This window comes from Zootoca vivipara, chromosome 8 (genome assembly GCF_965207765.1).
Source record: "Zootoca vivipara chromosome 8, rZooViv2.hap1.1, whole genome shotgun sequence".
Lineage (NCBI taxonomy): Eukaryota > Metazoa > Chordata > Lepidosauria > Squamata > Lacertidae > Zootoca > Zootoca vivipara.
In genome coordinates this window covers 17,406,420-17,420,876 of record NC_142591.1, presented here as the reverse complement: position 1 = coordinate 17,420,876, position 14,457 = coordinate 17,406,420, and the positions used below count along the sequence as shown (strand labels likewise).

General features: G+C 43.3%; 1 protein-coding gene and 1 long non-coding RNA gene across 5 annotated transcripts in view; one reads left to right on the top strand and one right to left on the bottom strand.

Annotated features, from left to right (window-relative positions):
* LOC148684743 (uncharacterized) overlaps positions 1-14,457 on the bottom strand; it is a 617,223-nt gene that overhangs the window by 108,492 nt on the left and 494,274 nt on the right. The window lies entirely within an intron of this gene.
* CDH10 (cadherin 10) overlaps positions 12,322-14,457 on the top strand; it is a 129,394-nt gene continuing 127,258 nt past the window's right edge. For 2 of the 4 annotated variants that reach the window (XM_088675108.1, XM_035125731.3), the window contains exon 1: positions 12,621-13,034. The gene's annotated coding sequence lies outside the window, so the exon portion shown is untranslated. Of the gene's footprint in view, positions 13,035-14,457 lie in introns of all 4 variants that reach the window. The other 2 variants (XM_035125727.3, XM_088675107.1) reach the window with 2 other exon arrangements.

The following is a 14,457-nucleotide window of genomic DNA, read 5'->3' as shown; positions in this document are numbered from 1 at the left end:
TACATAGTTTTATTTCATTGCTCCGGATTGAATACCGTACTTTCTTTTTTAAACAATGCCAACCTAGCAGTTCGAAAGCACAAAGTGCAAGTAGATAAATAGGTACCGCTCCGGCGGGAAGGTAAACAGCATTTCCGTGCACTGCTCTGGTTTGCCAGAAGCGGCTTAGTCATGCTGGTCATATGACCCAGAAGCTTTACGCCAGCTCCCTCGGCCAGTAAAGCAACCTCAGAGTTGTCCACAACCGGACCTAATGGTCAGGGGTCCCTTTACCTTAAATGCTTTTTTTAAAAGAAGTCCAAGAATCTCAGTAAATGTGTGGTTTTGTTGTTGTTGTTGTTGTTTTGCTAAACATACTTAGCTAGAATTTGTACCGTGAGTCCTGCATGCCTCATAGTCGTGGCAGCCTCATCCATCTGAGGACCATATGTGTGAGAACATAAAAACCTCTGGATTAGATCAAAGATGTGTCAATGCCACAATCCTGTCTTCCACAGTGGCCAGCCAAATGCCTCAAGAGAGTACACAAGCAGGTATTGAGGTCAATAGCTCTGTCCAGCTATTGCTTCCTGCCAACTTGTGTTCAGCGTCATAAGACATTTAAACTTGGAGGTTCCATATAGCCATCAAAACCATCACCAAGTTCTCCAACAGCAGACTTAGGTGATTAGGTGCTGGGGAGTCAAATTGGGACCACGGGGAAGTAAGAGGGAGATTTCTATAGGAACCACGGAGATAATGTTTATTTATTTTAAAATATTAATATTCTACTATTTCTCCTTTAAAACCTCAAGGCATCTAACAACAAAATCAAACCATAATTTAACAACATGGAACGTTGTTTGTAAGGGTCAGGTATGATGGACACAGGAGTCCGAAGTTCTCTGGAGTATGGAAAGGAAATTAAAAGGTTATGTCTGCAGGGGACAGCCTGTGAAAGTAAAATAAAAAAATTCCTTCAGTAGCACCTTAAAGACCAACTAAGTTTTTATTTTGGTATGAGCTTTCGTGTGCATGCACACTTCTTCAGATACAGTGAAATAGAAGTCCCCAGGCACTTATGTAGAGAAGGGGTGGGGAGGGGTGGGGATGGGGAGGGGAGATCACTCAGAAGGGTGGTGGAAGTGGGTGATTGACTGACTGATAGCTGTTGATGACCGAAAACGACTGCAAATGGTTTTGCATGAAAAAGCAAGGGTTGAGATGGCATGCACACGAAAGCTCATACCAAAATAAAAACTTAGTTGGTCTTTAAGGTGCTACTGAAGGAATTTTTTTATTTTACTTCGACCCAGACCAACACGGCTACCTACCTGTAACCAGCCTGTGAAAGTGTAAGAGATAATTGCCTCAACTCTTTTGATTTTTTCCCCCTTAGGTTGGGAAGTTAATTTCAGGCGCTTGTTCTTTATTCTTTTTTTAAGGTGCTCTAATCCTGTTACTTTCTCATGTTTACCATCCGGATGAGATCTAGATTGCAGGTCGTTTCATAAATAGCATTTGTTGCACAGAAGAGGCGATAGCCGAAAAGCTGTGTTGAGCAAATGTTCATTTCGAAGACTATGGAACGCTAGTTTAGTTATAAAGCCATTGGGACAATTCATTAGGGGACGAGGTCCAGGATCATGAGTACACAGATATTTTTAAGTTCTGTTTCACTGTTACAATTGAATCAGATGCGGTGGGGCAAATCCTGGGCCAATGGCTAGGGACAGTGTTGGGCTGGATGAGGGCCAATAAATTTAAACTGAATCCAGAAAAGATGGATGCATTGTGGGAAAGAGGTTCCTGGGTCCAGGAATTAGGAATCAGGCATGGGACAGAGAATACTCCCCATTAAGGGGTGGGTCCATAGCCTGGGAGTAATCCTGGTTCCATCAGTGTCTGAGGACCCCAAGTGGAAACTTTATCTAAGTGTTGTGCAGGTTTGTCTGGTGTGTCAGGCGCAAGTTTTGCAGGATGAGGCTATGGGTCTATGTGATCTATGTTTTGGTAACCTCGAGATCCCTGGATTCCTGTTAAGCACTCTATGTGGGGCTGACCTTCAACTTGGTCAAGAGGTTGTAACCTGTGCAAAATGCAGCAGCTGACAACTGCTTTGTGGGAGCAGTTTACTGCAGGCATGTGACATCATGGCTTAAAGTGCAGCCCTGTCTGTCAATGTGCTATCTGACCAAGTTGATAGTTCTGTTGCTGACCTATAAAACCCTAAAAACTTAGGGATTGCTTATCTGAAGAAACACCTTTGTCCGCATAGACCTGCCTGACTGTTGATGTTATGTACTGAGCTTGGATCCTAGAACAATAGGCAGATAGGATCCTAGAAGGCAGCAACCTGATTGGTCTGCAGGAGCTGCCCAATCAGGCTCCAGGAGGAAGTGAATCAGCAACCTAATTGGCCTGCAGGAACAGTCCAATCAGGCTCCAGGAGGGGAGCTGAATCAGCCAATCACACGGGACCCATTGTGTAAATAATGTATATATAGCCAGAGGTTTTTGGGGAAAGCACTCACTCACTCACTGTTTACCATGAGCTGAAATAAAGAGCGTGAAATCAACACTCAACTCAGTTGAGATCGGAGGATGAGACCCTGGAAACCCAGCCAGATGGGCGGGGTATAAATAAATAAATAAATAAATAAATTATTATTATTATCATCATCATCATCATCATCATCATCATCATTATTATTATTACATGGGGGAAGATTTTATGTTGTGGTGCCTAATTTGTGGAATAGTCTTGTCCCTGAAATAAGCCAGGCATCAATTCCTCCAAGTTCTCACTACCTCCTGAATACATATTTATTCACCCCTGTTTTTGCTGCTTCTTGACACCAGGCCACTGAGAATTGTCTGGCTGCTCCAGATTCATTGTGGTTTGTTAAATTGTACTTTTATTTATGAATTGTAAATGTTTAATAATACACGCATACACATGGGACTGCTGTGTTAGAGTGGTTCAGTGGAATCCCTGATCTGGACCTTGGGTAGAAACCAATCAGCTTTCCACCCCAATGATGAGTTTCAAAGCTTTCCTGCAGAATAGTTTTAACATTAGTTACATATAAATATTGTTAAGAACAAAATAACCAAGGAGCACATTGCAAACATGAAATGTGCTTCAGCCCTTTCCATTCTTTATGCAGTTCAGTCAATGTTCCTCTCTCTGGTCCCAGAGAGAGTTTCTAAGCTTGTTCAACATTGCAGAGCTTGTCTGCAACAACTACTGCCAGCCATCTCAAGTTTCCTCTCCTGCTGTGAGAGCTGCAGCTTGGGTCTCTGGCAGACGAGTCATCAGGTAGTTTAGCTCACTGTAATGGGAAAACGCCAGCCTTCTGCTTTAAGCGGAAACTCTTGCTTAAGGTAAACTTCTCTTTGCAGCATTCCAAATGCAATGAATTCAAACCCAGCATGTTGTGTACATTAAACTTATCATTTTAACATGCTGCTCCTGCTTTATTCACTCAGGAATCTCGTTAACTCTTTTTCCAAGCCCACGTTTCGTGCACCTGCCCAACCCCTTCTCTATTTACACCTGACCCACCTTAGCTTATCCCTACATGCCAGGGGACGTGGGTGGTGCTTTGGTCTAAACCACTGAGCCTCTTGGACTTACCGATCAGAATCCCTGCGACCGGGTGAGCTCCCATTGCTCTGTCCCAGCTCCTGCCAGCCTAGCCGTTTGAAAGCACACCAGTGCTAGTAGATAAATAGGTACCACTGTGGCAGGAAGGTAAACAACATTTCCATGCGCTCTGGCTTCCATCACAGTGTCCTGTTGCACCAGAAGCAGTTTAGTCATTCTGGCCACATGACCCGGAAAGCTGTCTGTGGACAAATGCCTGAAAGCGAGATGAGCATTGCAACCTCATAGTCACCTTTGACTGGACTTAACCATCCAGGGGTCCTTTACCTTTTTTTACCTTTTATCCCTACATGATGCACTCATTCAAGGCGAGTTGGAGGTGCTTCAGAGAGAAGTTTGCCAAACTTCCCTCTGAAGTGCCTCTCCGCATCCATTAAACAGCTCACCCGGAGTGCCTGCCACTCATGTTTCTTGCTGGTTCACCTGCCTGCTGTTCTGCCATTATGCTGGAGCTCATGGGGATGCCAAACTGCAGCAGAACAAAAGTGTATATGAACACACACACACAAGTTTTGAACAAACGTCACAGCTCCTTCTTGTGTTTTGATTTTGGAATGGAGAAAATGATTCATTGCATTTCAGCAAGGTCCTGAGGCACGGCCTGTTGTGGGTGGATTCACACAACAGTGTTCTCCACCATTGGGGGACTTTCTGCAGTCTCATCAGAGTGCCAACACCTTCTCAGTCAGACTGCAGATCAGCATGAGCACTGCTAATGATGAGTCAGAATCACCTGACGCCACACACACACACACACACACAGTGGTACCTCGACTTATGAAGGCAATCCGTTCCGCGACGCTCTTTGGAAGTAGAAAACTTCGGAAGTTGAAGCACCCATTTTGCGCATGCGCAAAGTGTGATTTTGCGCTTTGCGCATGCGCAGACTGCGCACATGGCAAAAATACTTCTGGGTTAGCGGACTTCGGAAGTTGAAACCTTCATAAGTTGAGGCATTCGTAAGTCGAGGTACCACTGTACACACACACACACACGAAGAACACCCCACATGCTGTTGTGATTTGGCTTTGACTGTTGTGGAAGGGCCTATCATTATGGCAAGGAGCAAGACAAAAGGTGTCACTGTTTCTTAATAGTGGAGTTCACCGTCTTCAGCTCACAGACAGGCAGATGTAAATTTGTGGGGGGTTGCAAAAGCTGAAGCACCTTGGGGGGGCATGTTTTCTTCGGGATATGGTGGTGAGTTTGTTGGCCTTGCTCTTTGGGGAACCACCCACTAGTCAAGAATCCCTGGAGATGAAATCACTTGTCGCCACCACAAAGTAGAAACATGACTATGTATATGCATTCCTCCTACTCTTGTTGAGCAGCAGCTATAATGCTGTAAAATGTTCTCACATGCAAGCTCCAGCACTTTTTGTGGGCTTTCTGCAGACAGAACTAGAGTATCTTGTGCTTTAATTTTTATGTTGTGAATTTCTCTGGAATCTTTGGATGGAGGACGCGATGCAAATTAAATAAATGAATGGGCCTCCAGGTGTTGTTGGACTCCTGCTTCCAACAGACCCTACCAACATGGCCAAATGTCGAGAGTGATGGGAGTTGTAGTCCAAAAATATCAACAGATGCAAAGTTTCTAAGATGCTGCTCTGCACTGGTGCCAGTCCATATGTGTGACTGTACAGAAGCCCGGTCTCTCTCTTCCCCATCCCTTTTCTTAATTATATAGTACAGTAGCTGCACCCGTCCTAATTTTACGCACTACATTTTTAAAAAATGAAAAATGTTCGTGATGTTGTTTTGATGACAAAACGCTTCGCTGCACAAGCTCCGCTTCTTCCTCGTGTGAGTGATGGGACTGGAGCTAGTTAGCTGTCGCTTTCTATCATTTAAGCCATCACATTTTGGCAAGTGCAAAGTTTAGACAATGTATCTGGAGAAACACAGATTAACCTTATCAAAGGAGGAGGGCTTGCTCGTTTGTTCATTTCCGTGCAATTGCATATGCACATATATGCTTATTTCAGCATAATGGGATGGCAATCTTACTTCCTGTCATCTCTTCAGGAAGAGATGCATTTGCAACACTACTGTTGAAACACTACTGAAATTTACAGCCATGCCAACTAAAATACACTTTTGATTAAATCTTCCCTCTGAAAAATGCTACGCTGACACTTAGAATGGGGGTAATTTATTTACGTTAGAAAAGGATTGAGTAAACAGGTTGAGCAAACTGGCTTTGCTATTTTCAAATGCCACTGTCGTTGCTGGAGTTAAGGAAAGGCTGAAAAAACTTGGGAGAACAACACTGTGTCCCTGATATTCAAAATGCTTACATTTACTCAATCAAGCATTGGCGTCCTGTAATGAAATGGAACATAGTGTTAAAATAAAGAATAACCCACCACCCACCCACAGCACTTCCACCTACCAAAAAATGAAACTGGTGTGGCCAAACTGAGGGGGAAACTAGGTGATTTTCAGCAGAGAATAAGGTGATGGGATACTAAATTATTTCACTCTCTGCTGCTATTTCTCTTTAACTTTTCTCTTCCCCCCACAGAGTTCCAACAGGGGGAATTTCATAGCCTCCAGCTTTTCTCCGATGAAAATAGGGATGCCCTATTCCATAATATCCTGCCCATCTGACTGGGTTGTTCCAGCCATTCTGGGCTGCTTCCAACATATATAAAAACATGATAGTTTCCTTATACAGGGCTAACTTCAGATGTCTTCTAAAGGTTGTATAGTTACTTATTGCCTTGGCTCGGAGGTCACATAACTTCATACCCTCCAACATTTCTCTTAGTAAAATAGGAACATCCTCTCCCCCTCTCCCTACCCTGTTCATCTTTAAAATAAAATAAAAAAATTCCTTCAGTAGCACCTTAAAGACCAACTAAGTTTTTATTTTGGTATAAGCTTTCGTGTGCATGCACACTTCTTCAGATACCAAAAGCTTATACCAAAATCAAAACTTAGTTGGTCTTTAAGGTGCTACTGAAGGTTTTTTTTTTTTACTTCGACCCAGACCAACACGGCTACCTACCTGTAACCATCTTTAAAATGTCCTCCTCTGCATTATAAAAATACCAAAAACTCATTTCTTGCACCATATGAATAAAAACACATAAATGGGAACTATCAAGCTTTTCAGCCTTGAAAAGGATTAAAAAAGCACTGTTACAAGTTTGTGGGTGCCAAACCATTCTTATCACTGGATCCAACAAGTGTTGAATGTTAATCAAGTCAGGCTAGCTGCCTGTTGAGGTGATCATGTGGGTGATTGGCCATTAAGAGAACAAAGGAATGCGGGATCTGGACCAGATGTCAAATGGGTGCTGCTCCTCCTTCAACTCTTAGAAAAAGCTGAGTGTTTTAGAGCAGATTTTGTGACCTAGAAGCAAAACAGTGAGCTGAAGAGAGGGAGAAGCAAGACGTTTTGGGGGTGTGAACCCCTCCATTGCAGGTGTAAACCACTGAGTCTCTTGGGCTGCCAGTCAGAAGGTTGGTGGTTTGAATCTGCACGATGGGGTGAGCTCCCATTGCTCTGTCCCAGCTCCTGCCAACCCAGCAGTTCGAAAGCACACCAGTGCAAGTAGATAAATAGGTACTGCTGCGGCGGGAAGGTAAACGGCGTTTCTGTGCGCTCTGGCACTCATCACGGTGTTCTGTTGTGCCAGAAGCAGTTTAGTCCTGCTGGCCACATGACCAGGAAAGCTGCCTGTGAACAAACGCCAGCTCCCTTGGCCTGAAAGCGAGATAAGCGCCACAACCCCATTGTCACCTTTGGCTGGACTTAATTGTCCAGGGGGTCCTTCAACTTTTACCTTACCTTTATGTGTTAACAAACGTTAGATCCTAAAGACACCACAGTCTCAACTGTGTCTCATTTCCAAAAGCAGACACAAGCCCTCGGTAAGTGCCTGGAATCTCATGCCGCTTGGAGATTGGTGTGTCTTTCATCAGAGATTGGGGTGGCATGCAACAGTATTCAACATCTCAATGTGCCCAAATCACAGCAATATTTGGCTCCTACAAGTCATTTGAACTTATGGACCTTGAAAAAATTCCCCACTGCGGGGGCAGCACACTCTTTGATGACCGCCAATGGGTGAGCTCGGGGAACTACTTTGAAGACCATATGTCAGATATTTAGTTTATACAGGTATATGCGTTCTTTCTCACTCAGTGTGCATTTGTGCTTGAGGCGAAGGTCAAACTATTAATTCAGACCCCCTGCCCCCACCTCTGGAAACATAATGGATATTCCTGATCGTGATCCTTTATCAAACAGAAACACCTATTTTATGTTCATCTGACATAAAATGAGAATATTTTAAAACGTCAGTTTCTTTTTTTAAAAAATCATTTTTTATTAATTTTCCAATACAAACAGCCAATTAACATGTAATCATATTCCAATTAAAAACAATAAACTAAAAAAAGAACAAATTGTAATCCAAATCATTAATTATTAATTCTTTCCAGGCTTCTCATAGTCTGGACCTCTTGAAGAATGTCTCATGTCTCTTTCCTGCCTTCGTCTGTTGTTCTCCTATTTTCCACATTCTGATTTTATCGCTTTAAAGTTCTCCGTCCCTGGCTATGCGATTCTCAATCATATCCAAAATAATATATCCTTACATCCATCAAGTACAGCTTTATTTGTAAATATATATTTTTCCAGCTGTCTATTTGCCAGCGCAGCTTTTCCTGAATTCATTCCAATCTTCCAATACGGGCTGTTATCCAAGTCTTCGTTTAAAGTTTAATGATGCAGCAACTACCATGTTGTTAAATTGTTAAGTTATTCCCATTACTATTATTACTATTACTATTATTATTATTATTATTATTAGATGTGAGAACGGGTCCTTTGGGAGAGGAAGCCAAACTAGAAGCAGAGTTGGAACATCATCTATAACTTGTCACCTTCAGGCTACTTTATTATGAGCCCACCTTGTGGAAGCGCAGATATTAACAGCAGAGACATGTTTGATGTTTTATCGTGTTTTTAAATCCAGCCAGATGGGTGGGGGGGGGGAGAAGAAGAAGAAGAAGAAGAAGAAGAAGAAGAAGAAGAAGAAGAAGAAGAAGAAGAAGAAGAAGAAGAAGAAGAAGAAGAAGAAGAAGAAGAAGAAGATTAGGGAAAAGGACTGGCTTTTTTGCCCTCAATAATGTTGACACATAATCCAATATGAGTGGCTTCATGGTTTTATGGCATCACAAGGAATAGACTGGCTGGGATCACATTGAGAAGAAACAAGGAGGTGGTGTGTTGAATCAGTAAAAGGAAAAGAATTGCAAGGAAGGACACTGTAAAAATGTGGGGGTGGGCTTTTTGAGACAGTTACCTTGGGACTAAAGACATCTGCCACATTTTTGTAAAATCACCCCTTTTAAAAAAACAACACCAAAAGGAGTCGTTTTCACAGCATGTCAAAATGTTCACGTAAAGTTTTTAGGTGAGGGATGATTCATGCATGGCACCTTGAGTTCACTGGAGGAAAGGAGGAGTATATTTTTAAAAATAAAATAAATAAATACGCAGCGAAGCCCTAATTTGTCCCCTTTTTCAGACATACAGTACTAGTAAATGTTGTTATCTAACATTTAGCATTTGCTCCATGCTACCTACTGACATTCACCGGTATGTCTGAAAGGGAAGGGGGAATTAGGGCTGTGACAATTTTGCAAGATACCCTGGGGGATCAACATTCATATACTGTATGATTCTTAGCATTCACCATATCCAGGGCATTCACTGTAACATATACGTCACAAACAGATATATCACAAATTATGGCAGAAATGTTCATTGTCATGACTGTAGCTCATCCAGTTTCTTTGCCTGCACTGGCAAATGAAGGGTCAGGCAGTATCTCCCAGGGGACCAGAATTGCCCTAGCAGCTCTCAGTCCTTGAGCCTTTTTTCTGTTGCAGGTGTGCCATATTTCCTAAATTCAGTGCTCGCTAGCTCCCAGTCCTGAGCTGCAGTAGCTGTTGCTTGAAGAGGCTGCTTTGACCTCATGCAACGGAGAGAAAGTGTGCAGGTCTGGTGCCTTTATGAAACAGAGGCAGAATAAGCATTGCTGGAAACGCCTGTAGTTTCTGCAGAAGTTCACATGGCTGGCTCTGTCTGTGGAGAATTTACAAAAAACCGAGGACTGTTTCATTCCGAGCTTCGGGTAAATGGAGGGAAACGATTTGAGGAGGCGGACTGCTCAGGTATGTCTGTATGACTGATGCAACTTGGAGTTAAAGGAAACAGAGAGAGTATGGCAAGTGATTGTGTGTCCTTGAGAAAAAGTGGTTGCAATTTTTGTCTTGCTTTTTTAAAGAAAAGACCAAGATTTTGAGATGTCTGTTGTAAGGTGTGGAGCCAGCACGACTTAATAAGTAGGAACTGTGTTTTGATGTGGTGTATTCCCACCCCCCACCCCACCCCCACCCCGTTCCCTCAGATATTTTTCCTCTTTCAATTGAACTCTTTGAAGTATACCAATTCACGACACTTCAGTTGTAGCATTTACAGTACCGGTATGTGTTTGTAGCTTGCTCCTTGTGGTGAATAGCTTTACAGGCAAGCTTTGCTTATCAGTTACAAGTAAATTTCACCGCCTTTCCTCCGTGAAGCTTAGGGCAGAGTATGTGACTGTTTCAATGTTATAGTCGCACAAATGTCACCCTGTCTCCTATGAGCTGGTTGGGCTGTGAGATAGTAGCTTGTCTAAGACCATCCCACTGTGTTGTGTGGTTGAATTTGAACTCAAGTCCTCCTACTCCAAATCCTAAAGTACAATCTGTAATGTTTACTCAGAGGTAAGTACCACTGTGTTAAATTATAATTACTTCTGAATAAAGGGAGGATTTCAGGCACAAACTCTTTGCTATACACACAGTGGGTTTCCCATACTCGAATCCTTTACAGTGTTTACTCCCAGACAGAAGTTTCAGTAAATTCCATGGCATTTACTCTCGGGTAAGTGTGTGGATTTCAGCCTCACCCGACTATTTCGTTGCTGCTGCTGCTGCTGCTGTTTGTCAAGCATCAACTATGGCTAGCATCTTCAGACAAATACAGCATTTTTGCTTGTGGTATTCCCGCAGTCCTTCAAGCAGTTGTAACTTTCTATTTGACAAGGGTGATGTCCCTACCTCACCCCGGAACAGCGCAAACCAGTGACGCCTCACCATGTAGCTATGACTTCTATATAATTGCAATGGCAGAATGTGTTCTTACGTTTCAGGCGCTTCAGCATGGGAGGACAAGAAATGCATATTAAGGAACAGCCCAGCTGTCCTCTGGTCAGCAATTAGAAGGCCACTCTGAGAATTGGATGGGGATGTTCAAAGCCAAGATAGCAAACTGACCTCCAAAGGCAGCTTTTTGAGATAGTCCTGTTGCGACAGTTGTGATTCTTGCATACCCTATTATTGCCTTTGCTATGACTCCCCGTTCCTGGTGGGTACTGGTATAGGGACTTCCAGTTGCTAATCACTAATCTATAGGTCACTTATGGCCCATGTGACAAATAATCTCAGATCTGTTCTCTTTTGACTTACAGGATAAAGGGCAGAATTGATTCTTGTTCGTTCATTCGTTCATTCATTCATTCAGAGGGCCTCTAGGGATATACATTTGTTTGTTTCTTTGTTTGTTTGTTTGTTTGTTGTTCTGGCAAGTCTACTGTCTTCATAGAGGCTTATCATTTAATAGGCGTTGTTTCTTTTTTTGTGAGCCATACAGATATTACTGTGAGCTCTTATGGATAGGATCTGAAATATAACACATACGCCAACAAATTAAATTATTAAAATATGTATGTAGCCAATTTAATTATTTGGTGGTGTGGAGCAAAATACAGTATTACTTCACAGGCTACCTTATTGTTTGGAAAATTCCCTCCATCGTAAGTGGACATTTGAACCAATTCTCATATTTTGAAGAGGGGTTTTATTATTATTATTATTATTATTTAAAATCCTTGTGGCACAGAGTGGATGGAGCAACACTGACATCCTTTGGCTTACGCTTAGGGGAGTGTTTGCAGTATCTGCCCCAAAAGTGTCGTGGAGTCTGTGCAATTTTTCCCCCTCTCTCCCACTGCTGAAGGTTCGGGTTCAGTGGGATCCGAGAAGGGATTGTGCTGAGTCCAATTTGTTGCATTAGGGAGCATCAACTGTTACAGATTTAATCTGCGCAAAGGATTACATCTGCAGAATGGAAAGCTACAGGGCGGTGATCCCAGTAAATGTTACCAACACAATGTGATGCTAGAGATCAGCTGGAACAAAAAACAAAAAACGCTGGACCCCAAAGAGGTCGGAATACCTCAAGCTTGTTTGGTGCGTGGTTTTTTTTTATGGGCAGTTGCTGCCAGAAAGGCGTCCGGTACAACTCGTCTCTTGTAATAACGGGGGGTGGGAGCAAACTCATCCTAACATAGCTGAGGATGAGCAGCAGATAAACCCCGACCAGGCAGTTAAAGAGTGTGTGTGAATTGGAAACACCAATTTCTTCGATATCATCTCTGAGAGGGCTGTAATTTAATTTGAGAGGTGGGGGTGGGGGTCTGTTGGATTTGACATGACAAGTGCCGCAGTCTCTCTCTCTCTCTCTCTCTCTCTCTCTCTCTCTCTCTCTCTCTCTCTCTCTCTCTCTCTCTCTCTCTCTCTCTCTCTCTCTCTCTCTCGGTGAAGAGGGAGGAAAATTAGATATCTAATGAGGAAGTGGGGGGTGAGGGGGGGGCGGCGGTTAAAAACAAACCAGCAAGAAAAAGCCCAGGAGTGGCGATGCTGTGATTGTGTATTATTACAGCAAGCGGAATAGATGAACTGATTACCTTGGACTTGAAGCAGAAGAGTGCTATTCTGTCAGGAGCAAGAGGAGGGAGTCTTCCATAGAAAGCCCTCCTTTCTTTCTTCCCCTCCCACCACATTCACTTGCAAATCACTGTGAGCCTGGAAAAGCCTTCTCTTCCTTCCAGTCTGTGTAACCTTCCCATGGCAAGTGCTGCGGCTCCATCAGCAGAACCTCTCTCTCTCTCTCTCTCTCTCTCTCTCTCTCTCTCTCTCTCTCTCTCTCTCTCTCTCTCTCTCTCTCTCTCTCTCCTCCCCTGTGTGGTGGCTTTTTTTCTTTTTCATTTTTTTAATCAGGCGCTCTGAATGAAAGCCAGTCAGAGAGGAGAGGGAGAGAGCGAGAGCGAATGCTCCCCCCTCGCCCCTCCTTTCCCTGCTGTCCAGAGTTAAGTGATGCTCGGAGAATAAGCCTGAATTAAATTCAAGTAGGATCAGTCTTGTGGGGGGGAGAGAAATAGGAGAAAACCGCTAAAACAAAGAGGAAGGAAGGAAGCTATTGCAATTATTCCACGGCTTTGCATAGGTTGTTGGACGCTCCTTCATTCGCGGCAGAAAGGTAGGAACGCTCTTGCTCCTGGCTTTTATTATGTGTGTGTGAGAGAGAGTTTGTTAACAGCAGCAGTATGTTTTATTGTGACAACAGCAGAGATCTGAAAGATGTAACTTTTTCCAGGATTGTATGATGGTCGCAAGAGAGAACTTATGTCTATATATACATATATAGGTAGAATTGCACATATACCGTATATATATATATATATATATATATATATATATATATATATATATCTGCAATTCTAGGTGGGCTGCGTTTCTACCTGCTCAAGAATGACAGAGCTATGCAGTTTGCAAAGCCGGTTCATTAATTGCCAAGCTAGATTCAGAGCAACATATAATTCCTGACCACACACACACACACACACACACTGCCCACCGGCATTTTGCTGTTGTGAAGGAATTGGTAGGAGGGCAAGCAGGAGGAAGATAAATTCTGTGTGCACTTGAAAAGCTTAATCTCTCACAAGGGTGACTATCATGGTCAGAGCTTCAATTGCAAACACACAAGCCAGGTTTTGCAGAATCCTTGCACGAAGGATAATGGATTTCTTTCCCCATCCATAACACTTTCATAGTTTTCCTCCTCCTCCTGAATAATATCTCGCTGTGTAGTGTGACACACACACACAAACACACACAGTGCGAATCCTGCTTCAGGCTGCTCCTTGTAGACAGTGGGGATGGATTGATGCACATGGGCTAAACTTATACGACTGTCTTGATGTCTTGTAGGATATGCAGAGAATGCTAAGCGTGTGTACCCATCCCGCTTTGTGTACTTGAGAAAGAGTAGAGCAGTGCGTGTGTGTGTGAGAGAGAGAGAGAGAGAGAGAGAGAGAGAGAGAGAGAGAGAGGGACAGTGTGTTAAGTGGGAATACAGGCAGCAGTTGTGCGAGTCTTTACTGTCGCTGCTGCAATAAAATCCATATTTGATGTGGTGTTAAATTAATGCAGCATGCTGCAAGTCCCCATCCTGACAAGTCCCCATTGTCAGCTGCTCTTACGGCTGCGCTGCAAAAATTAGCAGCAAGCGAACGTGCGACATGGTGCCAGATGTAGCCACCTAAACCTAACAGGGCTTTTAGCATAAAGGATGCCACCGACCGCACGTGCGATCTGTGACAAACGGCAGCCAGAGGAACTTGACCTATCATCTTTGTTTGCTTGCACACAAATGGAGCCATTTCCTCCTGTTCTTGTCTTTCACTCTGGTAAAGAAGAGAGAGAGAGAGAGAGAGAGAGAGAGAGAGAGAGAGAGAGAGAGAGAGAGAGAGAGAGGAGCATCTGTGTTGTTCAAAACTGCACATCCATTACTTCCAAGATGCTTGGAGGGGCATTATTTTGATTCTCCCTGTGTGCCATTCTGAGAGAGGCGGGAGGGACGAAGGAGCATTTACTTCATTTTTTGTGACAGCTGGCTT